The sequence below is a fragment of the Odontomachus brunneus genome, unplaced genomic scaffold (genome assembly GCF_010583005.1).
Source record: "Odontomachus brunneus isolate Ranch 3 - 2012 unplaced genomic scaffold, Obru_v1 Obru_scaffold_137, whole genome shotgun sequence".
NCBI lineage: Eukaryota > Metazoa > Arthropoda > Insecta > Hymenoptera > Formicidae > Odontomachus > Odontomachus brunneus.
In genome coordinates, this window is record NW_022639587.1 from 519,623 (window position 1) to 543,744 (window position 24,122).

At 41.1% G+C, this 24,122-nt stretch overlaps 1 protein-coding gene across 1 annotated transcript in view; it reads left to right on the top strand.

The window, feature by feature from the left end:
- Positions 1-24,122, top strand: part of LOC116850211 (glutamate receptor 1) — a 432,489-nt gene that overhangs the window by 485 nt on the left and 407,882 nt on the right. The window lies entirely within an intron of this gene.

Here is a 24,122-nt window from a genome sequence, read left to right on the forward strand (position 1 = left end):
GAGAGAGAGAGAGAGAGAGAGAGAGAGAGAGAGAGAGAGAGAGAGAGGAAGAGAGAGAGATAGATAGAGAGAAAGAGAGAGAGAGAGAGAGAGACGCGTCGAGTCGAGTGCCTAGCTGGGCTCAGCCTCGTCGAGCACGTCTGCCGTCGGCAGAAGGGTTACTGAACTCGGGTGTACATAGCCGCCGTACGCAAACATACCGTTCGTCTATGTATTCTAAATACCGGCGCAGCGTACTCCAGCAATAATATCGGTTCCTCCGCCTGCTCTTCCTCTGCTGCCACCTTCTCCGGCGGTCCCCCCAACGTCACATCGATTACGCTCGATGGAGAAAAACGCGACAAAATAAATAGCCACGCGAATATAAATGTGATATCGCGATCGCGCTATGCCGGCGCGCCGCGGCGCCATTATTTTGATCGGGGTGTCGAAGAGTGCGTGCTTCAATTACCGATACCAGCGCGCGCGCGCGCGCTTCTGTTTCGATGCTTGAGATCATAATTTTTCCGCGCGGGATCACGTAAATGCAGTATGGTATGTAGGAAACATTAGCGAAACACGGAGCATAGCGAAATTCTCCCGATACCGGGGTGATATAGTAGACCAAAGAAGTTTCCTATTTCATACGTTGTTTACGTTCCGCGCGTATCGATATCGTTGTACAGACGTGAGAGAACACGTACCGTAAAACGAAGTATGGCCGCAATTATCTTTTTTCAATATGCGACATTTCATTGTCGTCGATGCTCCCTTTTCGAGAACACAAATACGAGTGTGATTTTTTTTAGACTGTTCATTTCAAAGGCCTCTCCAATTTCGATACTTTTTATTCATTTATATTTGACGCGAATACAATCATATATCAATATATGAGGCGCAGAGCGAATATCAAATCGTTCTTTTATGCAGAGAAATGTAATTAATGCAATTGTTGCATCACAGCTTTTACACAGCATTCCGTCTCGATATACATACGATACTGCAATGAACATATGAGATATTTGTTTTAATTGTGAAATTTTGAAAATTTCTCTGCTGTTCTCTTTCTCTTTGTTCCTCTCTCTCTCTCTCTCTCTCTCTCTCTCTCTCTCTCTCTCTCTCTCGCTCACTAACTCTCTCTCTTTCGCTCGCTAACTCTCTTTGTTTCTTAGATTTTCTTTCCATCACATAATTAGACCATCCTCAGTATTTTTACGTATTTTGATTCGTATATTTTTGTGTACAGAACGTTCCATTTCATCCCCCTGAGGGGATATCTTTATATTTATTACAATTACTGCATTCTGTTGTGTTTCTCGAGTATTTATAAAAATATAAACATTTCCTCCGCGCACAAAGTATAACATATCCTTGTTTACTTAATGCGTGTAACATTTATGAGAGAGAATTTATTAGGAAAAACGAATATGAAACAGTTGGAATTGTATGAATCCTTTTCTTCTGCTTGAAAAGAGACAAATTGTTTGTCATCATATGAAAAAAATGTCACGGATAATGCGGCTCACTTACACGTGGACGATGAGTTGAGCTTGGGCGAGCGTAGCTTCTATCTATCCTCTTTTACGGTTCGGAAATGGGACGATATGGGGAAATAAGATGCCAAAGAGAGAGTGCGCGCGAAAAAGAGAGACATAGGACGAAGGATTGGGAAAGTTTCTTATCGGGGGTGGGGAGGAGGCCGAACTTTAACATGTCACGGCGATCTCGGACTCATGCACGGAAGTTTTTCTCTCGGTTAGCGATCGAGAGTTTTATGGAAAAAAAACGTAAAGCGTTTTTAGAAGTGTGGCCAGAACGATATTCGGTAAAAAAAAATACACAGATGGCATAAATACTGGGCGCAGTTCCGCCCTGATAAATATTGCAGGCTTACAAAATGTTTTTTTTTCTCTTTCAAGCGTCGTCAATAACATCGTTGAGTGCCGGACTTTTTGCATGCCCTTCATGTTTATTTATATTTCAGCAGTCGATTAAGCGGCGAGAAACAACGATCGTGCAGTTGCTTAGCGCTTGTTCCGGCGCGACTTCACGGTTGCGCGACCGAAGTCGAAAAAATGCGCAAGATAAATGCGTATTGTGACGGGGAGGGGGAGACACGTAAATATTACCGAGGCTCGTATTACTATCAGCGATATTATAGATGCAAACACTATTCGATTTTTCGCGAGCGCTTGTTTTCGACGTACATGATATTACGATATTTGATATGTGCTCGACATGGTCGTTACGTTGCAATGCAATGTATCGACAAGTTGAGAGAGAGAGAGAGAGAGCGCGTGTGTGTGTGTATGTGTGTGTGCGCGCGCGAAGCGCATATGTGTAATATAGTAATAGCGGTTAATTAATCGATTGTACCAACGCGCGTCTGTATTTGAATTGCTTCAGAATTATGAATAAATATTCGATACTTTTACTTAGATTCTATCTCTCTCTCTCTCTCTCTCTTTCTCTCTCTCTCTCTACCATCGCTAGATCTCGGTACAACAGCTTACACTCCATTACCGTATATTATCTTCGGGAGGTCGCGGAAATCGATGTCGCCGATGTTAACTCGATCGACTCGAATTGCAAAAGCGTCACGCGTTGCTCGCTGCGCTGAAATTCGCAACTGAATGGTCATTCGCGCGCCCCACTTACATATTCTCTCGGGTCAATTAATCACGATACAGCGAACGAATCCGTCACGTGAGAATTTAAGGGGGTGCCAGAGTCGACGACGAACTCGGAAAATGGCGATAACGTAGAGGCGATTGTCTCACTAACGCGATCATGCCATTCGAGTCTCTTGTACATGGATTTTTTATAAATGTGTGCAGCTTTGCTCACCATATTTAGCGGAGGATCTGACCAGGCAACCGAGAGAAGTAACATTTATTCTCTCTCTCAGGGCGTGTTAACAATATATTTATTTAAATCTAATTTCTTTGTAAGATAAACAATCATAGGTTTTAAGAAAATATGTATTGTCTCACTTGAGAGAAGTGTTTTGAGAAAATGTGCACGTGTGTTAGTAAAAATACTATGTTCTTAGTCTCCATCGCGTAAATATTTCTTATTTCTAGGTATTTTTCCTCTCGTGCGCGCATATATCTTTCTACGAACTTTTCGTATACTTTCGAGCTTCCAAATTTAATTGTCAAGGTGCAGAAATGTTCTTTGAAATTTTCCTGAGCGGAGAACGAGTACACGTTCGGTACGCGCAGAACTTTTGTATCAGAAAATATTTACGACAACTGACAGCTGGAAACGTCAATTTCGTGACGTTCTCCTCACATACTGAACAATACACCAATTCACTTTCGCACATACCTTCATTGCACAAAAGCGTTTGTATTTCTCTGCAACTGACACGCAAACTTTGCAGAAAAGGGTCAGTATTTCGTCAGTCGAGTTCTCAACATCCCCTTGACTGATCACGGGAATACGGAGCGAGATGCCGTGAAAAAAATATACTGCAGAACACAGGCTGACTAAAAGGCTTCCAGCCTCTGCCGCGCCCGATCGTGTGTGTACATTTTTAAACAAACTGATCGCATGCGAAAACAAAGCGATAGTATAACGGGTCGAGCGGGGCGATTTAATCGATTCCGCAAGCATGCGTCTGTTCGCGCGCGTTCCCGAAAATCGAAGCATATTGTAATTAAATCGAGGCATCAGAAAGCGTTTAACGGGGCTGTGTGAATTGCGCAAAACATTACCGCGCCCCGATGGATTTCCATGGACGCGAACGTTCGCCGTCGTTCTTTCGCCCTCATGAAATATTCCGCCTCTCATCGTGCGCTCTCCGTTCTCTCTTCCGCCCCGTTCTCTTCCGCGGCCTCTCTCGCGCGCGCGTCGATCAGAAACCCTCCAGCGAAGTCCGATGCTGCCGCGAGCGATGCTCGTTTAAAAGCTCGCGCTGCGGATTATCCGCCGTTGCCGATTTTAACGGGCACCGACGGGGCGGCCCGTCGTGGGCGAGAAGTGGAGGTGCGCGCCGAACGGAAGACAGGTACATATAGGGGTCGTAGGGAGAAGAAAGGGCGAAACGACCGGCGGTGAGAGAGGGTAAAGTACGGGTGAGAGGCGCGTTGAGCGAGCAGTGAATAATGAATGTCTATAGAAATGACGGCGTCTCTCTCTTCCGCGGTTATGCGAGCCAGGAAACCGGCACGGGCGGCGGCGGGTAGTAAGTCGACGGAAAGACGAGAGGAGGTTGCACGCCCCCTCTTCTCACGGCAGACGCGGTCGCGACGTCGCACACGGGGGTGGATAGAGAGGGTTGGTTGCCTCGTATTATGCCGCGTCTGGCCGCGCGCGCGAACGCTGTTGCGTTCAAAGACAGTGCGCCACGGCAGTCTGTCGACGGACGCGCATACTGAATGCATCCAGTATTACAACCGTTCATTGAGCGCTCAGTGAGCTCTTGCATCTGATTGGTGTATACAGGGTGTCGCGTATCACTTTCACAATCTCTCGTGACGACGTAGAGCGGATTGAGATGAAAAAGTCCCATACCGTTTTGCGATATTCTCAATATCTCAATGATATTCTCATGATCACGCGCGATATGGTAGATGAACTGAAGTGGCACCGTCTGCCGTTGTATACTATACTGCATTCTGTACTATATACTATACTGAACAAAAAAGTCCTTTACCATTTTGCAAATGATCACATAGATTTTTAGATATTAATAAAAGAAAATTTGTGCATTGTGATAGACAATCATGTCAACAAACAATTTTCTTTCATTAATATCTAAAAATCTATGTGGTTATTTGCAAAATGGTAGAGGACTTTTTTCAATTTGGCTTTGTTCAATTTGACTTAATGTATAAGTATACAACGGCAGACGGTGCCATTGCAGCTTATCTACCATATCGCGCGTGATTATTCACCAATCTTTTTTTAATTAATTTCTCGGTTATTATTGAGAATATCGCAAAACGATATGGGACTTTTGTGTTCATCTCAATCCGCTCTACGTCCTCACAAGAGATTGTAAAGGTGATACGGAAACCCTGTATTTTTAGATCTAAAGGAATATGCCAATCGAATGCAAGAGCTCATTGAGCACTCAATGAGCAAATGCAGTACTGGATTGTAGTCACTCACTGAGTCACAAAACGGTCTAGATGCATTTCGAGCAGCATTTCAAGATGACAAAACTGAGAGGCACTGACGCGTGTAAATTGGTTATGACAAGAGTCGAAGTGACAGTACAGAGTGTATTAATATATTATTAACGTCGTCACGTTGTCTTACATTTATTTGCACACCCTGTACTGTCGCTTTGATTCCTGTCGGATAACGGATTCGTTCATGTGCAAATGTGTCAACAGTGCCTTTCAATTTTAATATCTTGAAGCGCTGCAACTTCAGTGCTTGAAATGCGTATTGCAGACTGTATTGTGACTCATAAATGGAGGATCAAAAGTAGAAACGTGTCTTTGGAATGCGGTTTGTTCCGAATGTCAATTCTTTATGTCCATATTAAGAATTCTAAACCTCAGCTTCAGACAGCTTTTACCTTTTTACTAATTAAAAAAAGAAACAAAAAAACTTTAATATCATCAGATCGATAAACCACTTGTGATAGATTTTAAGGAAAGAAGTAAAAAAATTATGTTTTGAAAATTTCTGCATCTTTGTGTCCAAAATGTGATGATTTTCACGTAATAAATCCATTGCATAGTAAACAGTATCTGTGATGGACTGTTTGTTCGTTACCATTGATGGTAACTCTGATGTTTTAATATTAATTGCAACCGAAGCATTTGGTAGACCATTTGTTCTGTCGAAACTATCACGATGTAGCTACAGAAATTTTACGACTTGTCGTATTTAACTGAGGACTTATAAAAGTTATTACGGGCCCGCGTTTATACAGCATATTCCAGATTCTCTTGCGCAATTTTTGTGTGAATTTAGGACAGATTGAGGTGAACATAAAAGTCCCATATGGTTTTGCAATAATATATAATTCGCAATAATAGTTATTAATTAGTTATAGATATTAATTGAAGAAGATTGGTGAATAATCACGCGCGATATAATAGATGGGATGTAATGTGCGTTGTTATGTGCTTGTATATTAAATTGAATAAAAAAGCTCTTTATTATTTTGTAAATAACTACATAGATTTTTAATTATTAATAAAAGAAAATTGTTATATGATAGTGCGCGATATCGCACAGATCTTTTTTAATTAATATCTAAAAATCTATGTGGTCATTTGTAAAATGGCAGAGGATTTTTTTGGTTAGTTTAATATATAAATATACAAACGTTGTCATTGCAGTTCATCTACCATATCCTACATGATTATTCACAAATTTTCTTTAATTAAAATCTCGAGATTTATTTCAAGTATCGCAAAACGATATGGAACTTTTATATTTATCTTAATCCATTATTCCTACAAAAATTACGGAGGAAAGTCTGGAACATCCTATATAGTGTTCGCGCAGTAGAATGTGCTTGCACAAGTCGTTGGGATCTGTATACATTTAACATATGTCGAATTTTATAAAAACTATTGGTCTTAGAACATTTTGCTAATTAACTTTCCTGCTCTTTTTTCTGTCATAGTATTAAGTAGTTTATCGACTTGATGACATTAAAATTTTTGTGGTTTTTTCAATTGGTAAAAAATAAAGAATGTCCGAAGCCAGAGTTTGGAATTTTTAATATGGACATGAAAAGGACTATTTGAAACAAACGGCATTTCAAAAGCGCGTTTCTACTTCTGGTTCTGTCTTTGTCAGTGTACCTTCGACACAATTATACGTGGGAGACGAGTGAAAACACACGTGTTGGCTGAAGCGCGGATGGTTGAGCCCTATCTAGGCTGCGTTCCAAAAGCTCTGCTCGACGGGTAGAGTTAAGTTAGCGTTTAATTGGCCAATCAGAACAAGGAGAACCAAGATTTCTTTATCATGATTGGTTAATTGGATGTTACTCTACCCGCTGAGTAGGGTTTTGAAACGCAGCCCTATGAGATGCATCGGTTATCAACACCTCCGGTCAACACTGCGTACGCGAGCGGCGCGTCCTCGTCGTTGGTGGGTCTTTTTTTTGTTTTTCATTAAAGCTGCGAAATTAATGTGGCTCAGGGGGTCGCCTCGTGTAGCAGCGAGTTTTAGCTATTGTTTTTCGTGTTGAATTGCGTCGTCATGAAATAACGTCCGAGATAATAACGAGCTATTGCGCAGCGCAAACGTATTTTTGAGCGTTCGAAGGAACGTGCGCGAAATTAACGTGAGTCGGTCGCAGTTTTCTTTTTTCTCTCTTCTGTTTTTTTCTTTTTTAAGGACACACGGCACGTAATACAGGAGATTGTGCATACGGGATAAAAAATGTCGATATCGCAAGTCGATTTACGAAGTCAATTGGAGTCTCGCACGACGGAGAGATATAATCTCGGTGAATTTTAAATCACGCCCTGTCTCTCGTGCGCGCGCGCGAGATCGAGATGAAACGTGCGAGAAACTTTTCTTCGGTATTCAATTTACATGTAGCTTAATTGATGCCTTTGCATTTAGCTGAACACGTTAAAAGCGTATTTCCCGCGGAACGTTTCAGAATCTTCAAAGGGAAACAACTTTTTCGTATTAGGCAAACGTGACGGTAGTGCTTGCGCTTAACTGCAAAGATTTAATTAGAAACTTTTCTCGTCACACAACTGTTTACGAGATTGATAACATTTCTTTTCTTCTGCGGTAACTGCGATAGCTGGTGCTTTGCGCTGCCTATAGAGATATGTGCTGAGCTATATGATACATTTTATATTTCGAATTTTTCGCGACATTCGATGCTCGTACGTCGAATTTAGTTCACGGTGCGAGAGCGTTTGCACATTCTCAAAGACGGTTTCTAAGACGGGGAAAGGTATTGTAGAGAAGAAGTTTCAATATCTAAAAAAATTCGATCATGTATGCATTCATGTATGTCATTTTTCGACGATTCTTATCGCTATTTAAGGATGTACTTCTATAATTCTTGCTAAAAGAAAGAATTATTATTGGAAGAAATACGCATTTAAATAAATATTTCGATTTTCTGTGACGAAAATGTATATATGGTGTAAATATTCATATAGAAAGTATTGCAGTAAAATTTATGTTAAAATTATATGTATTTCTTTTTCAATGTTTTTTGTGAAGCTGGACCCCATACTTAAATTGTAATATAAGTTACTAAACTTTACTAAAAAAATAGTAAATTTAACGATGTACTGAATATATGACATAAACAACATTCAAATAAAAATATAAATAATTTTGTAGCAAAAAGTTTAACATGCATGTGTATATGTGATATTTAATATACAAATATATAATAATTTCGATCATAATTTTGTATGGTCCATTTAAAAAATATAATTTTTACTACAATATTTTTCTCCGTGCACGATACAGTCGAATAACAATGCATTTATAATATATCACATTTTTATAATCTATTTACTTTATTTTATATTAGTGTCGACTTTAAACTTTTATTTCTGAACCACAATGAAACTTTAAATACGTAATTTTAAATATTTAAAGTACATATATAAAAAAATTGAAATTGTCATTATTTTTTAATTGTCTTGCCAAAGATAGCAACATCATATATTTCCATAAGAGCACGAATAGAAGTACATCCGAGCAGTAGAACGACGTGAAATGACGTATCAATGACGCATTAATGATGTCTCAACGTTAATAACACATTATTAATGCGTTATTCGATGTCATCACGTTTGCTGAGATTATACTTCAAGTAAAATAATTTTTAATCCAAGTCCTGGATTAACGTCAAATTGTTTGTATCACTTTTGGAGGCGATATAGATTTTAATCTGCAACTCGTTTAAAATTAGTTAATTATTTCTGAGACACTGGACAGGATGAACATTTCCTATCGACTCGCGTTCCTCGTGAAACGCAGCGAATTGCAGGAAATATTTCCGACTAGATGTCCGCCCGAGACCAAAATACTTCTTGGGATGCATTGGAGATTATTAAAAGGTCTAATCGAGTGACAGGGAGTGCTCGGCGGAACTCTAAGCGTCCTTAGTATGTGATTGATATATACCCAGAATGCGCGTTCGCTGGCCGTATCACGGTACACGGTTGAAGGTACCCGGCGTGCGATGCCTTTGTGAAGGAAGGCAAGGGCATCCACCACTCAAGCAGACCCGTCGTTCGCCTAATGCGATTAATAGCACGACGCTGCCAGACAAGGGAGACAGGACCGTAGCCTTTCCGTCGTGTCTCGCCTTGCATACTGTCGAAGAATTTGCTTCTCGTTGCCAGAAGCTGGCAGACAGTAAGGCGAAATCGAATTTTCGTGCGTCCGAGGTATTGCGAGTTAAAACAAGAGAGAGAGAGAGAGAGAGAGAGAGAGAGAGAGAGAGAGAGAGAGAGAGAGAGAGAGAAAGAGAGAGAGTCGAAGAGAGGAAATTCTTGCCGTTTCACCGTCGTATTCGCCATCGCCGTCTGAGCGCTATCGCCTCACGAGCGATCTAATGGTCAAACGGTCGAGACGAGTTCTCAAAACTATGCAGGCAATTCTCCCACGTGCCGATACACGTCGGCAGAGAGAAAAGGTTGCTCTATCGCGTTAATTATAAATCACTACGCGTATTTCGCCGGGAATCGGCGTAAGACCTGTCAATGGTACACTGGGTTCCCGAGTCGATATTGCTGTTATGCAGTGTAACTCTAGAAATTCTGTTGAACTTGAAAAACCAACAGAGAATCTCGAGATTGCAATACTATACAGGCTGTTGTCCGTTAATACTTCAAATGTTTGTTTAACGCCGCTTTGACCCTTCAAATAGGATCTATCTTTAGGTTGCTTAATATTTTATTATCTCAATAATTTGTGTTGAGTTTCCGTGTTGAGTCCCTTAAGGAAAAACTCATTTAAGAATTGTTTAATATCTGATTATCTGGCATTGTAAATTTCGTTGAACTTGAAAAGCCAGTAGAGAATCTCATGGTGTAACACTCTACAGGCTGTTACCTTTTGATGTTATAAATGTCTGATTTAATGCCGCCATTTATTGGATTAAAATAGGGAGTCTATTTCTCTATGGATTATGTGCGTGTGTGTATTAAATATTTTACCATCTCAATAATTCGTGTTGAGTTTCCATGTTGAGGCTTAAAGGATTTATTTCAGAGTTATTTAATATCTAATTATTTCAAGTTATCCCCGAATCTTTCTTTATAAGCAATGCAATAATTAAGTAACTTATTCACACACACACACAATAGAGTATTGCGCGCGATAAGCAAAGGTCTGCATTAATAGTTGTTATTTGAAATTTGTTTTAGGTGAAATACTCAGGTTTATTCAGAATCAGATCCAAGTTTTTTTCAGTTGAATAACGATAAATGTGACATTTACATCTGTAATTGCGATTCAACAAAAAATCTCTCATCTAACTCTGAATTGAAATCTGAGTTGAAAACTCTGAGTTGAAATCTGAATTGAAATCTGAGTATCCCACTTGAGACAAGTTTCAAATAATGAGTATTAATATGGATCTGAGTGATTTAATAAAAATTAATACGTAAATATAGGTAAATATAGGTCGATAAAAAACAAGCTTTCTTCCTTTATAATTTTTTTATTATACTTTCTATAGATGTTAGGCGCGTTTCAATAGGATTTGAAATGCGGAAAAAGTGAAAATTCATTGTAAGCGTCGACATCCTGCGTCTTGTGATCCGTCCTGAAGTCAGCTTCTAGTCATTATTATAGATAGGCCACATTCAATGGTGCTATATGAAAACACGAGTCAATAGGAAACGGGGCGTTAATAATTGCATGTTAATAATTGTCGACAACGATTGTCGAGTGTTACGAGTGACATTTTCAATACATATCGCGCAACTATTTGATGATTTAAAGATCTGAAATACTTTGAGAGCGTTGTAATGTCTCATGATTTTTCAGACGATTATTTTCGTCATTGATCAGAGAACAACAACAACGACTGAAGGTGATTACAAGTTTGTCGATTGTTTTGGTACTCTGGTGCATCGCATATTTGTCCGTGACCGAGTCATTACGTCTCGAACCGACGAGTGACGCACATACCGCGGCGCGGAGCACGTGTATCGTCGCGTTGTTGACATTTTCCCGTCGTGTGAGTACAATTTTTCGTTGACTGATGAATTGTTTAATTGGGCTTTCGTCGACATCGCGTTCCTCCGACTAAATCGTATCCGCGTGAGCGCCAGTGCTAATATCAGTGTCAGTGTCACGATGGAATACCCGAAGCGGGATGTTGGATCAGGAAGATAAGATGCAGGATGTCGGGACGTCGTGTATATTTCAAGGTGTGTCGAATCCTTTATTATGCAGGACGTATTACGCACTGAGCGAGAATAATTAAGGAGACACCTCAGTCGAAATTCAGAATCTATTTTGAGGCCGGTATTCGAACACTGAAGGAAAAGATATCTAAAAAATAAATTCATTCGGTGGATACTAATAATGTTTGCTTAAATCAAAATTTTTTTATTTAGATAGAATAAACATGATCGATGAAATATGAACATATTCTTTGGTCAATATTTTTGGACATATTCCTGGAGATATAGGAAAACTTCAATTATAATCAATCAAATCAAAATCTGTAAATAGATCTACATAGTGTCTCAAAATTCTCCCATACTGAAAAAATTACTTTTATGTTTGGAACTAAAATATTTAGTATGTATGATTTGGTTGGCGTTTTCTACTTTTGTTTAAGTGCATGTATTATCAAAAGGGCAAAATAGCGGCAATAAAATTTTTTAGTTGCAATTATCAAACGATCCTGTTCGAACCGACTTTTGGTCCGGTAAATTAGATTTTTGTTTCGACAACAAACTCTTTTTCAGTGCAGACACTTTACAAAAGTTGGTGAGGGAGAGGGGGGAGGAGAGGGAGAGAGAATATTAACAAGGTCGCAGAGTATCGAGCATCGTCGCCGCAAGAATTTCCCCTATTGTCCTTATTGGCACAAAAGGAGGGAGGCGTTCGACGCGAGCACGTTGAAACGTCGGAATGTCTCGTGCGTGGTGCATCCGACTGCCAATTTATTGTTCGCATAATCGCGCGCAATCGGGCCGCGTTATTCGGCGGCCGTGTAATGCCAGGCCGGGCTGGCTGTGTTTCTATAATTGATGCATTGCCCTCCCTATTAGAATGACAAAACCGCTGGCTCGTATACGGTCATCGACGCGTATTCCACCGGGGTCGAACACGACGCGCCACTGCGCGCGCGGGGGATGCCTCTCTCTGTGAATCGCCCCGGCAGCGGCGCCATCGGCATTCGCGCACCGGGCGCGTCCGCTTGTGTGTTAAAGCTATTAATATAGAAATTCGAGCCGGCGAATTTCGGAAATTCGCCGCGGCCGAAGATTCCGCGGTTTCATTTCCACGGCGCAATCGCGTTCCGGTTGATTTGCTCCGCCGCCCGGCGTATTTCGCGGCGCCGCGCTATCGGTGGGTGGCTGGCTGGCTCTTACGGTCAATTTGCAGTACCCTCGGATATTTACATATACATATGTCTGTATCACAGATTAGCCGGGGGAAGGAATTACACGCGGAGACGTATGTTTCCTGTATGAATATGTATTTATTGTCACGCGCCGCGGGGAAAAGAGGATTAGGTGGCTTCGTCACGCGGAGAGCGGAAATAAAAGTCCCCGGGATAATCTGCGACGTAACTCGGCCAGCGCCCACGCGACATCTCTATTAATTCCGACCGGTTCCTACGGGCTTGATGTAAGTTTTACCGGGCGCGCTGATAAATTGTATAGTAATGGCGAGAGAATCGTATTTTAAACGAAGTACACTGATTTACTTCCATTCGCTTCCATTTGGTCTACTAACTCTCTTGGACGCCACGAAACAATTACTCTTGCGCCCCATGGCTATAATTTACCTGGGTTGCGAGTTTTTAACTTCAATCCAATTCACTCCGCAATCCTGAACACTTATCAGGATCGTAGCTATTGTTCTGGACGTTGTGAATGTGCGTTTCTGCGACGAGTGTTGAAACACGCAACAGCGTATGCATATTTCCGTGAGATCCATTTTCGGAAGCTCCGTTCCGTTCCGTTTCATTCCGTTCCGTCCCGTTTAACTTTAGAAAAGTAGCCTCTGACTTTTGCTCATACTGAAAGTCTTGACCCTAGAATAGACAAAATAACATTCAAGAATATAATCTTATTCTTAGCAGAAATCTTCTCTTTTATATATGCAGATCCTTCTAAAACCGAAAGGAAAATATTCCAATCTGAAAAAAACAATTCTAGTTGCAAAGTGCTATTTTCTGTAAACTTACATTCCAAGAGAAAACTCTTACTGAAAGAGTTTCTCTTCTACAGAAACGAACTATTAATCGGAAATCTATTTAGATATTATTCTAACTTTTCTCTTTTTGAATCAAGAGGCATGAATACCTTTTTATTAAAAGAACTTTCCGTTAACAACAAAATTTGTACTGTAGATAAAAGTCGAAATTCCTTTAACTTTAAGAGAGAATATTGTGTTTAAAATATATTCTTTTTAATTTTAGAGAGATCCTCTTAAAACCATAAGAAGAAGATTATATTTTTTCGGGCAGATAAAATAGACAAAAGGTATAAACAAAATAATATAGGTAGTGATAACTATGGTACGATTAAGATAAGGATGAAGAATTTTTATTCATCCAAGCAATATCTTACAAACCAAAAAACAGTGATATCCATTTGAGTAATGAAGTAAATATCAAAGAAGAAACGCTGAGTTATCAATATAATGTAGTTTTATACTGTTTTTTTATTTGATTGCATAAAATTGCAAATGCTTTCACAGAGTAAACGTTATAAATGTCAATGCATTGAAGGGTACCTCATGTTATATAAGAAAAGAATTGTTTACTTACAAAATTCTTTTTGCTATAATTTGGAGCATCCCTGTATTGATTTGTTTGTACTTTCACTCTGTGAAAGTATCTGCAATTCCATGCAACCAAATAGAATAACAGCGCAAAATACGAAACTGCATTATGTCGGCACCCAGCATCGCTCTTTCAGGCTTTCAGTAAGAATTATTTACTCTGCTTTTCTCTAAGATTAACGGCTAATTTTGAGTAGCAAATTTTGAACAGTGATATCACCCTTGAGGTGTATTTTAATAAACAGCTTATGACAATACTTTGAAACACGCTCGCGCCCGCGTTGCATTTGGATATGCGCTTGTCGTACAATATATATCAGTCGGGCTGTCTGGTTGTTGAGCATCAGTGTCGATGGAATGTATATCTATTCGCGCCGGGGAATAACGTTACCCTGCCGCCACGTATGTACGCGCCCTACGGTGCTACGCTATAGACTGCGCCCGCCATTACTATCGTTGCGGCAATAGCAGAAGCGTGGAAGCATCAGAGACGACCGCGAGTAATCCGATATTACCGAGCCGCTTTTCCTCGTGGAGCTGGTATGTCTTCACAGGAGACGTCGTAAGGGTTTTCAGCCAATAGGGGCTTATTGTTACGAAAAGCGTATTTACTATTGTATCCGTACAACACGCTACCGGTATTACGCGTACTTTTCGTGTACGTTCCCGTTGCAGGAAGTTATTTTCCTCATGCCGAATTTACTAGGATCAATTACATCCACTCGATATATACTACATCCATTCGATATATATGTGTATATATTTTTTTTTCATATACAAAGTGTTCAACAAATTGCTGTGAAGCCGCAGTATGCAGGCAGAACACGTGACACTCAGCAAATTCTCGACCATTTCTCAAATAATCACGTAAAATTTCGAGATATTAATGAAAAAGAATTCACAAACTAGGGGAAAGAGGTCAATCTTTTCCCTTAGTGTGAACTCATAAGAAGTGAAAAATTTATCCTCGAAAATATGTAGAAACGTTCACCTTTTACGAATTTATATTGAAGAAAAAGATTCATGGTCGCCTCTAAGTATAGAAAAATCAGTCACTTTTCATAATCTGAAGAAAACAATTACATGATTGACAAGTAAGTTCGAGTTTATGTGAATCATGATTGATGCTTAGAACGCGCGATGTTGTGGTATGGGTTCGAGATTTCACCGAAAATGGCTGAAACACAATTGCCTTTCAGTACGGATGGATACTGGTTGACAGTTGAAGGCGGAGTAATGATACGAGCGGCGTATAGGCAATTGTTCCTCGACGTATCGCGAACGTGTTGTGCGCGTGTCGCTAAGAAACAGTCGTGTTTTAGCCATTTTCAGTGCAATCACACAGAGTCCGTTCCACAACGTCGCGTGCTCTAATTCGTCAGTCTTTTTCCATTAACATCTCGAAATTTTACGTATTTGTTGGAAAAATGATAGAGAACTTTCGCTCGCGGATTGCATTCCACTTGCACACCGCGGCTGTCCATAGCGAGTTGTCAGACACCCCGTATTGTTTTGCCAAACACTTCCTTCGAATGACGTTTTGAGGCTCTTTGGGGAATATACGTTGAAGAAATTCGACGGGAGTAAGTCGCTCGTAAATGGGCAGTGGTACGCTGTTGAGGTTCAATTAGAAATTAGAGAATGAAAGTATAAAAGTTATAACAACCAATCGACGATATATCCGAATAAAAATTGTCGTGTTTTGAAACTCCGCGCAGTTACCTTGAGCAGCGTGCGCGTTTCGCTCAAGTATTTTTCGGTTACGTGTGCACGCGCGTGTTTGCTCGCAATGTGGCATGTATCTTCCGTTGCACATGGGAATAGCCTTGCTGTTAGGTACTAGTCTGCATACGTGCATCTTCCTCGGGTACGCGACCGCGTATATATGTTATCTATGATAGTTCGTAGTGGAAAGTGTCAGTGACTCGACCGCCGAGTATAATCTGATACCACTGAGCTGCTCTCCTATGATGTCAGGAAGATACAGCAATAGATTCTTCGAAGACGTTTGACCAATGGTCGTTAGCGGACACCAGGAATACGGTTGCACTTAATTTTATGTAACAGTATCATTCATTACACAGAAACAATAGTATCTTTCTATCAATTCGAAAAAAAGTCAGCAGGAATAATGAAATTATTTAATGTAAAATTATTATTTTGTTGCCGTATATACCACTTTATAAAGAATAATCTGACATTTCTTTTCTTTTTTTACGTCATTTTAAAATAATTTTTCGTATGCTATCGTTTTAGCTTCGCATGCTATGGTTTACGTGATTGTTCTATTTAATGTCTTGAGAGAAAAAGATATCTAAAAAGTAAAAAGAGTGTTTATTCGATGCTTACTAATAACATATTTACATAATTATTATATGTCATATTTTTACACTGACAAAATGTTTTTTGCATAAATGAGAAAAAACATATTTTTCTAAAATCGTTACTTTTCATGAAAGCGATTGTTTATTCTATTTTTTAAAAAAACACGTAGATTTAAATAAATATATTATTACTCACCGAATCAATATTTTTTATTTTTCAGATATTTTTCTCTCGGAATCGTGTGGTTCATATATAGTGACTTAATGTTAAATTTAATAATATTTCTGTTGTTTTTTTTATATTAAGAAAAAAATGTATAAATAAATTGTGTTTGAAAGGATTGACTGATCACAATATTTATCCTTTTTATCCACACGATTTATTTCTTGCACATTTTCCTCTAATATAAAAAAAACCAACAAAGATATTTTAAGATCTGACGATAAATGGTTTATCTTATATATTTTGTATTATCTCGATTTCGACAATCTGAGATATGTTTTAGATATAACTCCGCAAACGTTAGTTCCAAAGAAATTTTCGATTCACAGCTCTGAAAATATTTTCGTACTTTGTTTATGTGGTCGGGACGAGGTGATTAAAAAGTTCGGGGTGCAAGGTCGACGGTACGCGAAAGAATTCTCCCTCGGCGATAACCCGCGGTTACACGAGATATCGCACCGTCTGCCGCGAACATTGCGAAGGGGTTAGCGGTATCGGAATGGGACTGGCGGGGATATCGCGCGGTGAGCGCGGCGGAAAATAAAAGATGAGGGTGGAGGAGAGCGCAGGGTAAGGGAGACCGGCTTCAGTGGAATCAGTCGGGGAAGAAGTAGCGCGAGAGCAAGCAGTAATGTCATAGACCGACTTGGAGACGTTTGCACAGGAAGCCAGACTAGGTGGAGGCCGATAGGAAGAAAAGGACAAAAGTGAGCTGCGAGAGGGAGAGAGAGAGATAGAGAGAGATAGACCGGGGAATAGATCGGCAGAGGAATAGGTAGATAGGGAGGAACGGAAAAGGAGACACGGATAGATAGATAGGTAGATGGATAGATAGATAGGTGGGCGGCTAGAGGGAAGGGGTTGGGAAAAGAATTACCGTGAAAGTCGGCGGAGGCGAGAAGCACGCGGAAAGAGCAATGCAGAGGGTGAGGGAGGCGTAAGGCGCGTGTGAGCTTTCCTGGAGAAACGTGCGGTGTCATACGAGAAAGAGAGAGGAGGGAAGGAAGAGAATATGTATGTGTGAGAGAGAGAGAGAGAGGGAGGAAAGGGGAGAGAGAACGAAAGATAGAGAGCGACAAGGACAGTAGATAGGAACAGGCGGAGAGATGGAGAGACGGGGATACGTCGGTGGCGGTTGCGTGAGGAAATGGTGGAGGAGCGAGAGCGGGAACGGGACAGGAATAGAGGGATCGATGCTTGACTCCGGCGGGTTGGTATACCCTTCTCCTGTGCTCTCTGGCCCGGCTTCCAGAGCCGCCACCGACGCCGCACGGCCATTTGCCAGCTTCTTCTTGCTCGGATCCGGGACGGTTATTAAAACCCGCGTGGCCCGAGCCGAGTTCCGTCACCGGGCAGAAGCGCGACGCGAGGGACGGTGGAGGAGGGTGGGCGATGCAGAACGCGCAGGAGGGTGGAGACGCGAGGGAGGAGAGAGGTGCTGAACTTTTCCCTACTTCCGATTCTTTGCCGGAATTTAATTAAGGCCGCGACAAGGAGCGCAACGTCCTTTCTCGAAGAGATCGGCTGGCTCGTCGCCTTTATAATATCGCGTGCTTATATTACCGACACTGGCGCGCTATCGCGAACCGATTAATGCCCGAGGTAATACATCGCCCGTGCAAGAACACCGCATTGTCGTCGTACGACGTGCCGGCGCCGTCTTGTTCGGTTTGCACTCGAGTCACGTACCAGGAGAATTCTCGTGGCTGCTGATAGTCGCTTGTCCACGAAATAGGCGTAGCGTATGCCGGGATGCATAATGCGTCATTTTCTTCGCGAGAGAGAGAGAGGGGAAGAAGGGAGGGAGGGGGAGAGGGAGTAACTCGCGCGCTTCGGAAAGTTATTATTATCCCGTTCGTGCCCGTCGTTATCTTATTAACGATAATCCGTGGGGAGAGGAGGGGGAGGAGGAGGGAGAATTTAATAAAGCCGCCGAATTTAATCAGAAGCGCTCGCGATAAACTTGTGATCGCTGTTACGTGTCGAGAAGCGGCTATTACGTACAGTCGACGACAGGAATCGCTTCCGACCCTCAGCGTTAATTCCCATTCAAATTTAGACGGGAGTGTATGAAAGCAGAAATAAACGGAAGCGGCAAGTGCGGTGCGGAAAGAGATCGCGCGCGCTCCCCTTTTGAGAGGCAGCGTGCTTCATGTTGAAGAAGAACATCCCAGAAGCTGGCGTCCCAGTCGTAATTTTCCCGCTTTGGTGACTCTGTTACGAGTTACCCGGCGGGTTGGCAGAACGACCAAAATCCCACTTGGCAGACCACTGCGGCTTGGGAACATGACAGGGGTGCGCTACCCTCCCTAGAGCGGCCCTTGCGGACCGCATTACTGTTCCGCGCGCGATATTCGTATTTACACGCCATACGTCAGGACGTCCAAAGTGGCTCGCGATACACGTTCCTGCGGAAGGTCTCGAAACACGAGATCGAGCCGTCACGCAGGCTTAACGTCCGCGCACACGCCGCGTTACCCAAGGGTCCGCAAATATTTATCAAGTACACACGATTTCGGTTTTCCGATCCGGAACGTTGCGGGATATTCGACGTTCGGTGGATAAAGCCGGAGAGAAATGCGACTTCTGAGGGATAACTTCGAAAAGTATCGGCCGCGATCACGTTAGTAGTGGACGGCAATGATAATAGAGACTGTTTGTGATCGCGTATATCGGAGAGGGTAAACGTCAACGACGGTTGAGTCTCATGACTTTCGCGATAATACTCGTAGAATATTTTTTTTGAATTATATAGCACACTAATAGTACACTTTACTAGACTTATATCGTGCGAAGGGGATACATTCACGCTGAAATCAACATTTATACAACAAGAAACGAATAGCTTGATCAGATAATCTTGTAACCTGATAGCATATTTGCTCTACGTAAATAATCATCTAAATATCAGAAAAGCAAAAATGTCCTATACATGTATTTTTGACTCTGCAGCTTGGATTGTTTGTTATTTTTAGTACCAGTATGAGAAAAATTGTTGTCTCGATACGATCTTCTCCTTAGTGGAATCCTTTGAATTCTAGGACCTTATTCTTATACAGGATGTCCGGTAACTCACACAGAAGCGGCGGTATACAGGTAGATTAGGTCAAACAGAACAAAAAATTCCTCTACCATTTTGCGCATAACCACGTAAAATTCAAAGTTTTACGTAGTTGTTCGCAAAATGGTAAAGCAATTTTTCATTCAGTTGTGGTTCCTCTGTGAGTTACTGAACACCCTGTATATGACCTCATAAGAGGACTCTTTTAAAATTAAAAGTAAAATATTCTTCTGAGCACGATATTCCCCCCTATAGTAAAAAAAATTTGTCTTTTACAGTCATAAGTCTTGTGTCGCGTGTATGACATTCTGCTGCAAGTAAACATATCCCTTTTAGAAAGGAAAAGGAAAAAGTTAGAATAATATTTAGAGAATTTCTGATTAATAATCCATTTCATTAGAAGAGGAATACTCTTTCGGTAAAAATTTTCACTTAGAATATGGGATTACAGGAAATAGCTTTCTGCAACTAGAGTTTTCGTTTTTTGAGTGTATTGTACACTGCATATGCGCGTCTATGAGAATTGCGAAAGGACGGAACATTCATTACGCTTCTTTGATAGCGATACGCAGTTGTAACCGTGTCGACTGTCTTGCATTGCTTATTATCATCTGCAAAGGATCTGTTGCAGAATTAAATTTATTAAATTGATTTTTGGTTTAAATAAATGGAATTTCTGGTTCTTATGAACTAAATTTGATTTTAAAAATATAAAGTTCTGTTTCCTTTAACCAAAACGCGTTTGGTTTATTCATTATTAGATTAACTAAAATCTTTTTCTCCGTAGGTCATTGATGTAATCATGATATAAGGAACGGATGTATTCAGAATAGAAATTTTTTCACAAACATTTCAAAGCCATTGAAAAAATTCCGTATTTATTGGAGAAAATTGCTTCAACACAGTTTTATTCCTTTAAATTTCCTATCTTTTTCTGCATCATGAATGCATCCTAGCTAGACGAAATTACTATAGTATTTCTTTAATTAATGAACGCTTGTATTTTTGATAAAAATTTTCTGCGTGTGCAAATCCGAATAAAAAATTTGTATGATTCGCGATTGTCACGTGTTGCAATCGACTTGAAAATCCGAAAAATAGTATCGCGAAAATGCTTTGGTATTAGAGTGGATGAGAACAATGGGTGAGAGCGAATACCATCGAGGGAGAAACGTTGATACACAGTTTTATACCGAGTCCACGACGACGAGCATATGTGGTTATTATATTAATACCGTAACGTGAATCGCGCCACACTGTTCCCACCGGGAAAGTGGTATTTACTCTAAGTGCCTCTCTCGCGGATGGAATGAGCATTCTTGTAATAGCAGCGGAATTTGGCGTAGCGCATAAGCTTTTATCGTAAAGCTGCGAACGAGATAGAGAGTGAGTAGTATCCGGCTGGTGGTCTTTAATGGCGGAGATTATCTAAGATAGTAGATATCGCGGGGAGTAAATTCCACGGATGGCCAAGACTCTACACGGCCAGAGGATATTTCCTACGATATTTTATCGCCCACCGTGCGTGATACGACGGCCCATTAATCCTGTTCTTGTTCCCGACTCCCGTCTCAGTCTCTCTTTCTCTCACTGCTGGTCTCTCCCTTCTCGTCGCGTTCGGATCCTCTTCCTCTCTTCGCTCTTGCCGTGACTGTCCTCAGCCGGAAAGATGATAACGGGGCCGTAGAAACAGTTTGTTACGTGGCACCAAAAAGGCGCGACGCGAGAAGAAGGCAGAGAGAGAGAGAGAGAGAGAGAGAGAGAGAGAGAGAGAGAGGGGGGAGGCTCGCACTTTTCGGGACGGTTAATATTTTTAAGAACCTCTTCTTCTACGGAGTAGTAAACCGGAGACTAAGACGTGCCCTGAATCATCCGAGACAGCTTTATTTGCGACCGTCACACGACTTCGACGACCATATACTCTATCTTCTCTCTCTTTCTGCATCTCTCTCTCTCGTATCGCTCCCGATATATAATAATGTATCGAAAACGGCAACTTTTCGATCGAACACCTTGAAAAATGTACCGCGCGTACCTGGAGTTCCCCGTCTGGAAATTGATATTGCGTTTTTGCAGCGTTTTTCGGGAAGACGCGCCGGCCGTAGCCCCGATCGGGACTTTGCATATTGCTACCCACAAATTCGGTCTTGCGGCGTGCAAGTTTTACGTATTGTTTCCACAAATTCCGGCACACACAGCGGTCCGGCCTAGATCTCCCAGATGCGCTATATTTCCGGCCCGGCAAGAGAGTACACCCAAAAGTACGTTAAACAAGAGTAATGCGGGCGGCGCAGAAGATCGCGCGACCAGAATAGTGAAAATTAGATAGCGTTATATGGTGGTTTGCGTGCGAAGACGGATGAGAGGAGACCGTGCGCGCCCATTGCCGGCTGATGCGTGCGGGCTGTTTCGCGTCTCGCGTTTTGCGTTTTCCGTGTGTAATGGGAGGTTAACTCGCGAGTTACAGCACCGAAGTTGACTCCGGTTTTGCCTTTAGCGGCGGATTAGTGCGGCTTCGCTAGGATTCACGGCGGCGCTTAATCATTTTCATTGCCCTCGGTATGCTGCCATCTCGAGAACGCGGGGGATGAGGCGTCGGAGGGTGACGGTGGGGGTTGGGCTGAAGAGGGAAGCCGAAACTCAACGGCCGTCTGTCGCTGCTGCGTCGTCTACAGACGTAGGGAGTGTGCTCCTGCAATCGAATTATCACATAAGTGCTGGAAAAACGGCGTGAACTTTTGACTGATATATAGGGTTCTCGGAAAGTGCTTTTCCGGTTTCGCTGTTTCAACTGTTTTACAGATCAGCCTCCACCATTCGCGAGAGCAGGCGGAGTCCTAATATTTATTGTTATTAGTATTAGTAGTCGCTACTTGAAACACTCGTCTTAAGTGAGATACTCAAATTTGAGTTAGATTTGAGTTTATTATTGTTAGTTACGAAATTATTAGTATAAGAGATTATTAGTATAATATCACATAAGGTGAAACATCCAATTATTAGCAGCCATTTTGGTAATTGACTCTCTAGGAGAATTTGATTTTTCTTGCATTAGAGTCAGCATTAGGTCAGCTTTAGATCAGCATTAGAGTTAAGTTTCTTGCCTGCATTCTGTGGTCCAAGTTCTATATTATTTTATCGATAAAAGTGCCTCTAAATGTGGTCATAAACCCATCAGAAGGCTTTTAAGTCACGTAAGAGACATTTTTATCGATAAAAGAGCGTTTAGAATAAAAGCCTGTGATTCCAAGAGATCTTCGGAACTGAAACTGATGACACAGGTCGCAAGAAAAACTAGGTTTTTCTATAGTTTTAATGACTAAGGAGATATCAATAATTAGATGTTTTACCATACATCATGTGTTTTAACTGAAAAACTCATCCAACTTTACATATATTTAGATCTGAATGTCTCATATGAGAGAAGTTTCAAGTAACGATTATTAAGAATGTATCGCTCGTATCTAAAAAATAACAAAGAAATTAGAGATTAATTTATATTGTATCTAAAAAGGTCATCACAAACAATTTAATATTGATTTAGAGTTTAGATAAGAAATTATTCCGCTTTAAAGTGTAGACAAATCTCTAACGTCAATAATACGTTATTTGATATTATCCTGTTACTTGGGAGTATTTTAAATGTTATGGAAATATACGATATTGCTATCTTTAGTAAAGGAAAATATAATTAAAGAATAATGATAAAAATCTTAATTTATGTATACCTTAAGCATTCAAAATAATATATGTAGGGTTTCAGAGAAAAAAACTTAAAAAGTAAAAAATAATATAAAATAAAGTAAACAAACTATAAAAATGTTAAAATACGAAATAATATTTTTCTGAACATAGAGGAGGTTATCTCTTTTTCTCGGTTAAAGGAAGGAAATTATAAATAGTTCGTTGTCTAAATAATCAAATTTCGCAATGCTTAACATTTTGCGAGAAAGTGACCGTAAAAAGCTTGATTGTTATTTAAATATTAAGTTAGAAAGGCTTTAATTTACAAATTAAATCGGAGAGAGGCTGGACCGCAATTAAGAATGGCAGGCAAAGCGAGAATCGTTTTCTTCGCTGTTTATGTGTAGACCAGCATTTTCATCCCTTCAAAGGCCACCAGAGGCAGAAAGATCTTAACTGTTTCCGATGAGCGCCGGTAATAAGCAGGCGCGCTTCAGCTGCCTCTGTGCTTCATGCGCGTAGCGGTGGCGAGTTAACTCGCGCACCGCCGGTGTCTCTGATTTTGCCTTTGGCGCCGGATTAGAGCGGCTTTGCCGGGATTCAGGGTGGCGCTTAATCATTTTCATTGCTCTTGGTACATTGCCGTTGCGTGAAAAGCGAGGGATGCGCGGGATGCCGAGGACGGGGAGTTTGTGCGAGGAGGGGAGGACGGGAAGATCGAAGATAGGAAGGGCAAAATTTAGTCTTGGCGCTAATAGTCTGGAGAAGTGAGCGTAAGAATGTTAGCGCGCGTGTGAACTGCGAGTATCCCGAGAAAATATTGTTCGCGTGAAACGTGGATTGAAGGAAAGAGAGAAGGAGCGAGAGAGAGAGAGAGAGAGAGAGAGAGAGAGAGAGAGAGAGAGAGAGA